Source organism: Mirounga angustirostris, unplaced genomic scaffold, assembly GCF_029215605.1.
Source record: "Mirounga angustirostris isolate CCGP_5_RB_7025 unplaced genomic scaffold, mMirAng1.0.hap1 SCAF_9, whole genome shotgun sequence".
NCBI lineage: Eukaryota > Metazoa > Chordata > Mammalia > Carnivora > Phocidae > Mirounga > Mirounga angustirostris.
This window is the reverse complement of record NW_026991717.1, coordinates 80993020-81005671: the sequence shown is the minus strand read 5'-3', so window position 1 is coordinate 81005671 and position 12652 is coordinate 80993020.

Here is a 12652-nt window from a genome sequence, read left to right as displayed (position 1 = left end):
CGCAGACTGGCCGACCGGTAGTGGCGGGGAAAGGACTTTAGGGCAGCCCCTGGGACAGAAACCCAGAGCAGCAGGGTCGAGCATGCGAACTGGGAGCGGCTGGCGGTTTTAGAAGCACAAAGGGCAGAGACGTGCCCCGACCTGGAGGCAGGACTGGGAGCGCTGCGGAGGGACGCACAACCCAGACGCTGCAGTTTATAGCAGCACAGATAGAAACGGAGACAGTGTGGCCTGGGGAGCTCACTGAAGAACAGACTGTGCTCTCTGCTCTGAGGCAGAGGGTTGGAAACGGTCTCTTCTGCTCTGATTCGCGGAAGAGACGCGGAAAGCCGCCAGGGAAAGCCGCCAGAGAACAAAAGCCCCAAAAACTGATTCCCGCTGAGCCCATCCCCCACCACAGGCGGGCAGGGCAACTCCCCCACCCACAACAGGGTTGCCTGAGTAACAGCGCGGCAGGCCCCTCCTGCAGAAGACAGGCTGGGAAAACAAGAGGCCAGCAACCCTAAGGTCCCAAGAAAACAGGTGCATCTTGCTTGGGTTCTGGTCAATAATTTGGACTCTATACATTCCCTCAAACACCCATCAACAGAATGACTAGGAGGAGGAGCCCCCAAAAGAGAAAAGACTCAGAGATTATGACTTATGCTGCAGATTTACAAATGGATGCAGATATAACCAAGATGTTGGAGATGGAATTCAGGCTAGCAATTGTGAAGACAATGGCTAGAATGGAGAAATCAATTAATGGCAACATAGAGTCTCTAAGGGCAGAAATGAAAGGTGAATTGGCAGAACTTAAAAATGCTATCAATGAAGACTGCCAAAATAGCTCAGTGGGAGAGCGTTAGACTGAAAAAAATGCTATCAATGAGATCCAATCCAATCTAGATAATCTAACAGCTACAGCTAAGGTAACTGAGGCAGAAGAACGAATAAGCGACCTGGAAGACAATATAATAGATAAAAAGGGAAAAGAGGAGGCCAGGGAAAAACAACTCAGAATCCATGAAAATAGAATCAGAGAAATAAGTGACACCATGAAGCATTCCAATGTCAGAATAATTGGAATCCCGGAGGGAGTGGAGACAGAGAGAGGACTAGAACATGTATTTGTAAATACATCTGTATTTGTAATAGTAAAACTTGCAAATCTTAGAACCAAGGAAACCATCTTAAGGGCAGTTAGGGGGGAAAGAGTCCTTACGTACAGAGGGAGGAACATCAGAATAACGTCAGACCTATCCACAGAGACCTGGCAAGCCAGAAAGGCCTGGCAAGACATATTCAGAGTACTAAATGAGAAGAACATGCAGCCAAGAATACTTTATCTGGCAAGGCTTTCATTTAGAATGGATGGAGAGATGCAGAGCTTCCATGACCGCAGAAGCTGAAAGAATATGTGACCACTAAGCCGGCCCTGCAAGAAATATTAAGGGGGGTTCTATAAAAGGAGAAAGACCCCAAGAGTGATCTACAACAGAAATTTACAGGGACAATCTATAAAAACAACGTCTTCACAGGCAACATGATGACAATTAATTCATATCTTTCAATAATCACTCTCAACGTGAATTGCCTAAATGCTCCCATAAAATGGCACAGGGTTGCAGATTGGATAAAAAGACAGGACCTATCCATGTGCTGTCTACAAGAGACTCATTTTGAACCTAAAGATACATCCAGACTGAAAGTGAAGGGATGGAGATCCATCTTCCATGCCAGCGGACCTCAAAAGAAAGCTGGGGTAGCAATTCTTATATCAGACAAATTAGATTTTAAACTAAAGTCTGTAATAAGAGACACAGAAGGACACTATATCATTCTTAAAGGGTCTATCCAACAAGAAGATCTAACAATTGTAAATATCTATGCCCCCAACATGGGAGCAGCCATCTACATAAGCCAACTGTTAACCAAAATAAAGAGTCATATTGATAACAATACGTTAATTGTAGGAGACCTCAATACTCCACTCTCAGCAATGGACAGATCATCTAAGCAGAAAATCAACAAGGAAACAAGAGCTTTGAATGATACATTGGATCAGATGGACCTCATAGATATTTACAGAACATTCCACCCTAAAACAACAGAATACTCATTCTTCTCGAGCGCACATGGAACTTTCTCCAGAATAGACCACATACTGGGTCACAAATCAGGTCTCAACCGATACCAAAAGATTGAGATTATTCCCTGCATATTCTCAGACCACAATGCTTTAAAACTGGAACTCAATCACAAGAAAAAATTTGGCAGAAATTCAAACACTTGGAAGCTAAAGACCACTCTGCTCAAGAATGTTTGGGTCAACCAGGAAATCAAAGAAGAACTTAAACAATTCATGGAAATCAATGAGAACGAAAACACATCGGTCCAAAACCTATGGGATACTGCAAAGTCAGTCCTAAGGGGGAAATACATAGCCATCCAAGCCTCACTCAAAAAAATAGAAAAATCCCGAATTCACCAACTAACTCTACACCTTAAAGAACTAGAGAAAAAGCAACAAACGATGCCTAAGCCACGCATGAGAAGAGAATTAAAATTAGAGCAGAGATCAATGAATTAGAAACCAGAAACACAGTAGATCAGATCAATGAAACTAGAAGTTGGTTGTTTGAAAGAATTAATAAGATCGATAAACCACTGGCCAGACTTATCCAAAAGAAAAGAGAAAGGACCCAAATTAATAAAATTATGAATGAAAGGGGAGAGATCACGACTAACACCAAGGAAATAGAAACAATTAATAGAAATTATTATCAACAACTATATGCCAATAAACTGAGCAATCTGGATGAAATGGAGGCCTTCCTGGAAACTGATAAGCTGCCAAGACTGAAACAGGAAGAAACTGACAACCTGAATAGGCCAATAACCAGTAACGAATTGAAGCAGTGATCAAAAACCTCCCAAAAAACAAGAGTCCAGGGCCTGATGGATTCCCTGGGGAATTCTACCAAACATTCAAAGAAGAAATAATACCTATTCTACTGAAGCTGTTTCAAAAAATAGAAACAGAAGGAAAACTTCCAAACTCATTCTATGAGGCCAGCATTACCTTAATCCCCAAACCAGGCAAAGACCCCATCAAAAAGGAGAATTTCAGACCGATATGCCTGATGAATATGGATTCCAAAATCCTCAACAAAATCCTAGCTAATAGGATCCAACAATACATTAAAAGGATCATCCACCACGACCAAGTGGGATTTAGCCCCGGGATGCAAGGGTGGTTCAACATTCGCAAATCAATCAATGTGATAGAACACATTAATAAGAGGAGGGAGAAGAACCATATGGTCCTCTCAATGGATGCAGAAAAAGCATTTGACAAAATACAACATCCTTTCCTGATTAAAACTCTCCAGAGTATAGGGATAGAGGGAACATTCCTCAAGTTCATAAAATCCATCTATGAAAAACCCACAGCGAATATCATCCTCAATGGGGAAAAGCTGAGAGCCTTTCCCTTAAGATCAGGAACACGTCAAGGGTGCCCACTCTCACCACTATTGTTCAACATAGTGCTAGAAGTCCTAGCAACAGCAATCAGACAACAAACAGAAATAAAAGGTATTCAAATTGGCAAAGAAGAAGTCAAACTCTCTCTTTTCGCAGACGACATGATACTTTATGTGGAAAACCCAAAAGACTCCACCCCCAAATTACTAGAACTCATCTAGCAATTCAGTAATGTGGCAGGATACAAAATCAATGCACAGAAATCAGTTGCTTTCTTATACACTAACAACGCAACTGTAGAAAGAGAAATTAGAGAAATGATTCCATTTACAATAGCACCAAAAACCATAAGATACCTCGGAATAAACCTAACCAAAGAGGTAAAGGAGCTATACTCTAGGAACTACAAAACACTTATGAAAGAAATTGAAGAAGACACAAAAAGATGGAAAAATATTCCATGCTCATGGATTGGAAGAATAAACATTGTTAAAATGTCTATGCTACCCAGAGCAATCTATACCTTCAATGCCATCCCGATCAAAATTCCAATGACATTTTTCAAAGTGCTGGAACAATCCTAAAATTTGTATGGAATCAGAAAAGACCCCGAATCGCCAAGGAGATGTTGAAAAAGAAAAACAAAGCTGGGGGCATCACGTTGCCCGATTTCAAGCTATATTACAAAGCAGTAATCACCAAGACAGCATGGTACTGGCACAAAAACACACATACAGATCAATGGAACAGAATAGAGAACCCAGATATGGACCCTCAACTCCATGGTCAAATAATCTTTGACAAAGGAAAAAACACGCAATGGAAAAAAGACAGTCTCTTCAATAAGTGGTGCTGGGAAAATTGGACAGCCACATGCAGAAGAATGAAACTCAACCATTCTCTAACACCATTCACAAAGATAAACTCAAAGTGGATGAAAGGCCTCAATGTGAGACAGTCCTAGAGGAGAACATAGGCAGTAACCTCTTTGACATTGGCCACAGCAACTTCTTTCAAGATACATCTACAAAAGCTAGTGAAACAAAAGCAAAAATGAACTTTTGGGACTTCATCAAGATAAAAAGCTTCTGCACAGCAAAGGAAACAGTCAACAAAACAAAGAGGCAACCCACAGAATGGGAGAAGATATTTGCAAATGACACTACAGATAAAGGGCTGGTATCCAAGATCTATAAAGAACTTCTCAAACTCAACACCCAAAAAACAAATAATCAAGTCAAAAAGTGGGCAGAAGAGATGAACAGACACTTCTCTGAAGAGGACATACAAATGGCTAACAGACACATGAAAAAATGTTCATCATCATTAGCCATCAGGGAAATCCAAATCAAAACCACATTGAGATACCACCTTACACCAGTTAGAATGGCAAAAATGGACAGGGCAAGAAACAACAAATGTTGGAGAGATTGTGGAGAAAGGGGAACCCTCTTACACTGTTGGTGGGAATGCAAGTTGGTACAGCCACTTTGGAAAACAGTGTGGAGGTTCCTCAAAAATTTAAAAATAGAGCTACCCTATGACCCAGCAATTGCATTCCTGGGTATTTACCCCAAAGACACAGATGTAGTGAAAAGAAGGGCCATAGGCACCCCAATGTTCATAGCAGCAATGTCCGCAATAGCAAAACTGTGGGAAGAGCCGAGATGCCCTTCAACAGATGAATGGATAAAGAAGATGCGGTCCATATATACAATGGAATATTACTCAGCCATCAGAAAGGATGAATACCCAACTTTTACCTCAACATGGATGGGACTGGAGGAGATTATGCTAAGTGAAATAAGTCAAGCAGAGAAAGTCAATTATCATATGGTTTCACTTATTTGTGGAACATAAGGAATAGCATGGAGGACACTAAGAGAAGGAAGGGAAAAATGAGGGGGGATGGAATTGGAGGGAGAGATGAACCATGAGAGACTATGGACTCTGAGAAACAAACAGGGTTTTAGAGGGGAGGGGGGAGGGGGGATTGATTAGCCCAGTGATGGGTATTAAGGAGGGCACGTACTGCATGAAGCACTGGGTGTTATACGAAAACAATGGACCGTGGATCACCACATCAAAAACTAATGATGTATTGTATGGTGACTAACATAACATAATAAAAATTTTTTAAAAATTTTAAATATAAGTATCTGTTTGGTGGAGAAGATTTTCATTTTGGGTTGAGCTTGAAATAGTCTTTAGAGACACTTTTATCTTTTTTTCAGACAGGAGCTATCTAAGGATAAGGTTCCCCTAAAGGGAGTGGATAGTCCCAATCCTTGGATGAGACAGAGACTTGGACAAAAAAAAAAAAAAAAAATAGGGACTGAGAAAGCCTTAGACTGGGAGCAGAGGAATTTCATTCACTTTCCAGGTCTTGGGGGAGGTATGCTTAGATTCTTATGAGTAGACATACTCTGAACACTTTAGGGTATGGTTAACTGGCCTCTGCCATACAAAAGTATGCAGGAAAACTAGGAAGATGGACAATAGAAAGGCCCCTGAAGGTACCATAGAGCTACAGATTCTGAAGTTAGCAACACTGCTATGGACTGAATTGTGTCCCCCCAAAATTAATATATTGAAGCCATAATCCTCAATGTGACTATATTTGGAAATAGAGCCTATAAGGAGGTAATTAAGGTTAAAAGATATCAGGGGGGAGTGCTTATTGGACAGGATTAATGTACTTATAAGAAGAAATACCAGAGGGCGCCTGGGTGGCTCTGATGGTTAAGCGTCTGCCTTCGGCTCAGGTCATGATCCCAGGGTCCTGGGATCGAGTCCCACATCGGGCTCCCGGCTCAGCGGAGAACCTGCTTCTCCCTCTGACCCTCTCCCCTCTCATGCTGTTTCTCTCTCGCTCGCTCTCTAAAAAATAAATAAAATCTTAAAAAAAAAAAAAAAGAAGAAGAAATACCAGAAAGTTTGCTTGCTCTCTCTCCACCATGTGTACACACAAGAAGGAAGCTATGTGTAAATCAGGAAGAGAGCTCTCACCAGGAACACAATTGGTCAGCACCTTAATCTTGGACTTCCCAGCCTCCAGAATGGTGAGAAAATAAATCTGTTGTTTAAGCCACCTAATCTATAGTATTTTATTATGGCAATCTGAGTCAACCAAGACACACACCTAGTAACTGTTTCAGCATTCTTCTGGTATTGTATTTTTCTTTCATTATTCCTCTACCTGAAGTAGTCTTATTAAACCTGACAGTCTAGCAGATCTTCCTAGTATTTGAATGCCTAGTATACTCCAGGCACTGTGCTAGGCAAAGGAAAACAATGATGAATAAGATAGACATAGTCACTACCCTTATGAGTGGTCTAGAGAGAAAGATAATAAACAAATAAATATATGGAAAATTCATGACAGTTGTGACAAGCTCTATCTTGCACATATGAGAGCATAAGGCAGTCTCTGCCATGCTGTACAGAACTAAAGGGAGATCCTGCTCTCCAAGTGGCAGAGCATACTACAGAATAGACCAAGATCAGTGTGGTAATGGGGACAGCCATAGCCTGAGAAAGACCAGAGATGCCTGAGCCACGTGACAAGATGGGACAAGCACTAGCACAGAAGCTTGCTAAGGAGACTGGAACACTAGACTCAAAGTCCCATGAGGGGAGTGACCATCTCTCTCTTGTTCGCTGCAACCATCCCCAGAATCTAGCATCCCTTGGTACACAGGAGACCCTTAATCAGTATTTGTTTTTGGATGGATGGACGCAAGTGACAAGACCATAGGGGAAATCTCAGAAACAAATAGGGGATAATCTCAGTGGACTACAGTTCTATACTCCAGTATATAAACATATTGTTGTAATAAGAGTATAAATAGAAAGTGACACAGGGACACCTGGGTGGCTCAGTCGGTTAAGCGTCTGCCTTCAGCTCAGATCGTGATCCCAGGGTCCTGGGATCGAGTCCCACATCGGGTTCCTTGCTCAGCAGGGAGCCTGCTTCTCCCTCTACCTGCCCCTCCCCCTGCTTGTGCGCTCTCTCTCTCTCTCTCTGACAAATAAATAAACAAAATATTTTAAAAAGAAAAGAAAGTGACACATTATTACAATTCTCAAGGACATTCTAGGAACAGTGACTACAGATTTGTTTTGGGGACCATGTCAGAAATACTCTGTAATAAATATCTGTTGTTTTTGTCCAACAGCCATTTCCCAAAGTTCCAAGAGATCCAAAGTTTCCTTTGAGAAAGAGTATCCAAAATTTCCTTTGGGAAACCACCCTCCACTATTCTCCAGTCATGTGGTTTCCATGGGATTGACTCCAACCCTAGTTCCGGGGGGGAGGGGTCCTAATTGGCTTAGAATAACAACATATCCCATCCGTGCGGCTACACTGATTCGTTCCAGAATGGCACATAAACTAGTCAAAGCCAAGAAAACATGTTCAGTCTTCCTCTGGAGTTGGTAGTGTGAGGATATGAACCCACAAAGTGACCTGGTAAAGCTGACACCCAGACAAAGCAAGCCTGGAGACAGATCCCTGTGACAATATTTGAGCACTGGACCCAACCATACTGGAAGCTTAGCCCGCCTGTGGACTATATGTGAATCAGGACATTCCCATCTTACTGAAGGCACTTTAGGTTTGTTTTTACTAGCACTAGTAATCTAGAGAATCCCAATGGAAGATTCCCTGCTTACCCTGTCCTAACTCTCTTCTGGGCTGAAGCAGGTTGGGTCATAGAACCAGTGGGTCTCCTCACCTTAAGCTTCTCCACAAAGGCTGCTGGGATTTCTCTGGCAGGTCGCCACAGTCATCCTGGCAGCAGTGAAGGTCCTGGGAGAGTTCCCTTTGCCCTCATGATTAAGGGCTGCAGCTTACAACCTGCTCTCCCTGCATCTGTTTCTATGGCAGGAAGGCAAAATGCCCAATGTGAGATAGATAGGAAAATCCCTGGTGTGAAGCTCAGAGTTACTGATGCAATAACATATTTCAGCTGTGTCCCTTTTTGTCCCCATCTCATCAGTATAACAGCTACTCAAAACCAAGAATGGGGAACCTCAGGGGCTCAGTGGAATTATAGAGATAGGGAGCATGGCCCCTGAAGGCAGAGGGGCAGTTCTGACTCTTCCCACACTGCCCTGCAGCCCAAGATTTGGCAGCCATGGCTCTTTGCTTTGGTTTCCCATCACAAGTCTCCAGCACCAGCCACAAACCTATGGCCATAGGATGCTCTGAGCTGAATCATGTCCTCCAAAATTAGTATGTTGAAACCCTAATCCCCAATTTGACTGTATTAGGAAACAGGGCCTAAAAGAAGGTAATAAAGGTTAAGTGAGGTCATAGGGTGGTCCTAATCCAATGGGACTGATGATGGACAATAACTGTCCTGTCTTACTCTACCCCACGTAAAAAGAGATAGTCTGAAGGCCAACCAGGATGATGAGTCACCGCTGAGGGAAAGTGAAGTTGCTGGCTTAGAAAAGAGGAAATAGTGGTTTTCAAATAGCAAACAGGTGCAATGTTGAAGATCAAGCTAACCTTGTTCCAATTACCTCAAAAACTAGAAGATCAATGGAGAAGGAAAAGGTAAAGCTGGTTTCAGCTTAATATTCCAAAGCTCCCACAAAGGGTCACCCAACAATTGAAAGGGCTGCCTCATTGTGCCATCAAGCACCTTATTATTGAAGCTAGACAAGCAGAAGCTGAATAAGCATCTCTCAGAAATATCAAACAAAGGGCACCTGGGTGGCTCAGTCGGCTAAGCGTCTGCCTTCAGCTCGGGTCATGATCCCAGGGTCCTAAGATTGAGCCCCACATTGGGCTCCCTGCTCAGCCGGGAGCCTGCTTCTCCTTCTCCCTCTGCCTGCCGCTCCCCCTGCTTGTGCTCTCTCTCTCTCTCTGTCAAATAAATAAATAAAATCTTAAAAAGAAAAAAAGAAATATCAAACAAGTAATTCTCATTGTGGGGCATAAGGTTGAGCTATACAACTTCTATTTCTTCTTCCAACTTTATGATCTCATGAATCTATGACTAATAGATAATAATTAGGAACTAGGCTATTTGTTTCAAATCCCAGCTCTGTCACAAACTGTGTGACTGTGAACAAGTTACTTCCTCATCTGTAAAATCAGGGCACTAAGAGTGTCTTCTTCAACTCGTGGTGGTTAAATGAGTTCGTATATATAAAGAACCTAGAACAGCACACAGCCCATGGTAAGCCAGTAAATGCTAACCATTGTTATTAATAGCTGAGTGACAACTTTGTGCTCAGCCTTATTACAACTAAAGCAGGATACAAAAATATATGCATGGCCCTGGTCCTCAAGACTAATAAATGAAAGAAGGAGCAAGCAATGATAGCTACCAATCTTTCAGTTCCTAGTACAAATTGAACACTTTATATACATCGTCTCTAATCTTCTAGCAACCAGCAAAAGAGGCATTACCGTTCCTATTTAAAATGATAGAAGCCAAAATTATAGGAACAAGTAATTTGCAGGCAGTTATAAGGTGACAGGAGAATTCAAATCCACCTTTGTCAGGCTCCTAAGGGGAGTAGGCTCTTTTCATTCTAACAGCCATCTCAACACATGTCTGTTCCTTTTTATTACCTAATTTCATCTTTGCCACAGCCTGTGAGTAAATAGAGTAGACTCAGGGCACCTGGGTGGCTCAGTCAGTTAAGCATCTGACTCTTGATTTCAGATCAGGTCTTGATCTCAGGGTCCTGAGTTCAAGCCCTGTGTTGGGCTCCACACTAGGCATGGAGCCTACTTAAAAAACAAAAACAAAAACAGAATAGACAGTATCGTGTGGGAGTTGAATATATAGGCTCTGGAGTCAGGCAACCTAAGGTCAAATGGTAGCTCTGTCATTTACTAGCCCTGACATTCAGTAAATTACTGAACCCAGGTCTCAGCTCCTTCATTATAGAATGAAAAGGTTGATAATAGTACCTATACACAGAAAGAACCTAGCATAAGGTTAATAGTAATGAGGTGTTAGCTATTATTCTCATTCGCATTGATGAATAAAGAAACTGAGGCAAGATGCACCTAGGTGGCTCAGTCGGTTAAGCATCTGCCTTCTGCTTGGGTCCTGCTTCGTCCTCTCCCTCTGCTGCTCCCCCTGCTTATGCACTTTCTCCCTCTCTCTCTCTCTCTCTCTATCAAATGAATAAATAAAATCTTTAAAAATAAAGAAGAAGGGGCGCCTGGGTGGCTCAGTCGTTAAGCGTCTGCCTTCGGCTCAGGTCATGATCCCAGGGTCCTGGGATCGAGCCCCACATCGGGCTCCCTGCTCCGCGGGAAGCCTGCTTCTCCCTCTCCCGCTCCCCCTGCTTGTGTTCCCTCTCTCGCTGTGTCTCTCTCTGTCAAATAAATAAATAAAATCTTTATAAAAAAAAAAAAGAAGAAACTGAGACAAAAAAAAGAAAAAAGAAACTGAGGCAAATCAGTCAAAGAACGTACGTTATCTCTCAAGTTCCTTATTCCTCAACCATTTCTCCACGAGATCATATACTTGTATTGATACGACATGTCAACACTTCTCTTCTAAAATAAAAGACTACAGGGGCGCCTGGGTGACTAGTCGGTTAAGTGTCAGACTTTGGCTCAGGTCATGCTCTCAGGGACCTGGAATTGAGCCCCATGTTGGGCTCTGCACTCAGTGGTGAGTCTGCTTGTCCCTTTCCCTCTGCCCCTCCCCCTGTTCATGTTCTCTCGCTTCTCAAATAAATAAAACGTTTAAAATAAATAAATAAATAAATAAATAAATAAATAAATAAATAAATAAATAAATAAATAAATAAAATAAGACTACATATAATATCTCCACAAACATGAATATTCCTACACTAAGCTTAGTCAAAATGATTATATTTCTGCTACCTCTGTTGAGCTCAAATATCCAATATGTTTTAATGCTAATGACTCAGTCTTTAACCATAACAAATTAAGTCTGTGATCATCCCTCTTCTGCCCACCCCTCCCACATCACTCAGGCAAAGAAGGCGCTCTCTGGTCCTGTGTCCCACCATAGCCACCAAAGCAAGAACACTGCCAGGCCTCAGCCTCTGTGCTTCCTGCCCCATTACAAATCTGGGTGTATAGCTGTTATAGAAATGCCACTTGTCTCACATCTGGCTTCCATTTTCTTTACTTAATGGTCATGTTTTCACTTTGTGACACTTCCAATGACCACTGATGGACTTCCAAATAAACTCACCATGGGCAAGCATTTCCTCTTGGTAAAACTCTTTACCAGCCCAACCCTGATTATCGTCTTCTCCTTACTACAGCTTCTGATGGTGACAAACACTCATTCCCCGCTCCTACTGTGGCTTGGAGACCAGAATAACAGTCCTTGAATTAACATAAAATAATTTTTTAAAGGAGGCAATTGGAGACTGACAGTGTCTTTTCTCATCTCTCTCTCTCCCTGACTCCCAGATTAGGTCTCTGACCACACTCTCACATGGATGGGGTTTCTACCAGCCTGAGAATCCCAATTCCATGCCAAAATATGGCTCCCCCATATGGCAAAAAGGTCTGCTGCCATGGGACAGCTGCTAAGCTGAAGCTAACTCCTGTTTGGAGCACTTATCGCCCGGAGGGTGTCACCTCCAAGATGTTCAGGGCTCCATCTCTCCCTCCCAGCCTGCCCATTAGGCTTAGAAGCAGGCATGCAGCATAATCATCCGTGCCTCTCCTGGATCCCTGAGGGGAGCCCCCTCTTCTGGGTGGAGCATCTGTCATATGGCTACCAGGCATCTGGTTTTAAGCAGATTTTTGTTGAGAGGTGAAATGCTGCCAGTATTGTACTGTTACCCTTCCCCATGGGTATACATCCATCAGAATAAATGATGAGAGTAGATTAACCCATCAAGGATCTGCGTCCCACCTGGTTAAAATAGATTATTTGGATCCAGAGTCTTGAACTTTATGTACTAGGGATCCCTTCCAAGGTTAAAGTTGAACTTTATGTACTAGGAATCCTTTCCAAGATTAAAGTATAGGGGAGCTTGAGTTGTTATTCATAGTTCATATTTTTATCTGATTATGCCCCTACACACACACCCACTCATGTTTTGCAACCTATAGTTGGTTTCATTTTTTTCCTTCATTTTTCTCCATGTCCTTGTTTGTGATATGGAAACATTTTGTACTGAGGTCAAGAAGGCCATCTCCTCCCCCAGCATCAGAAAA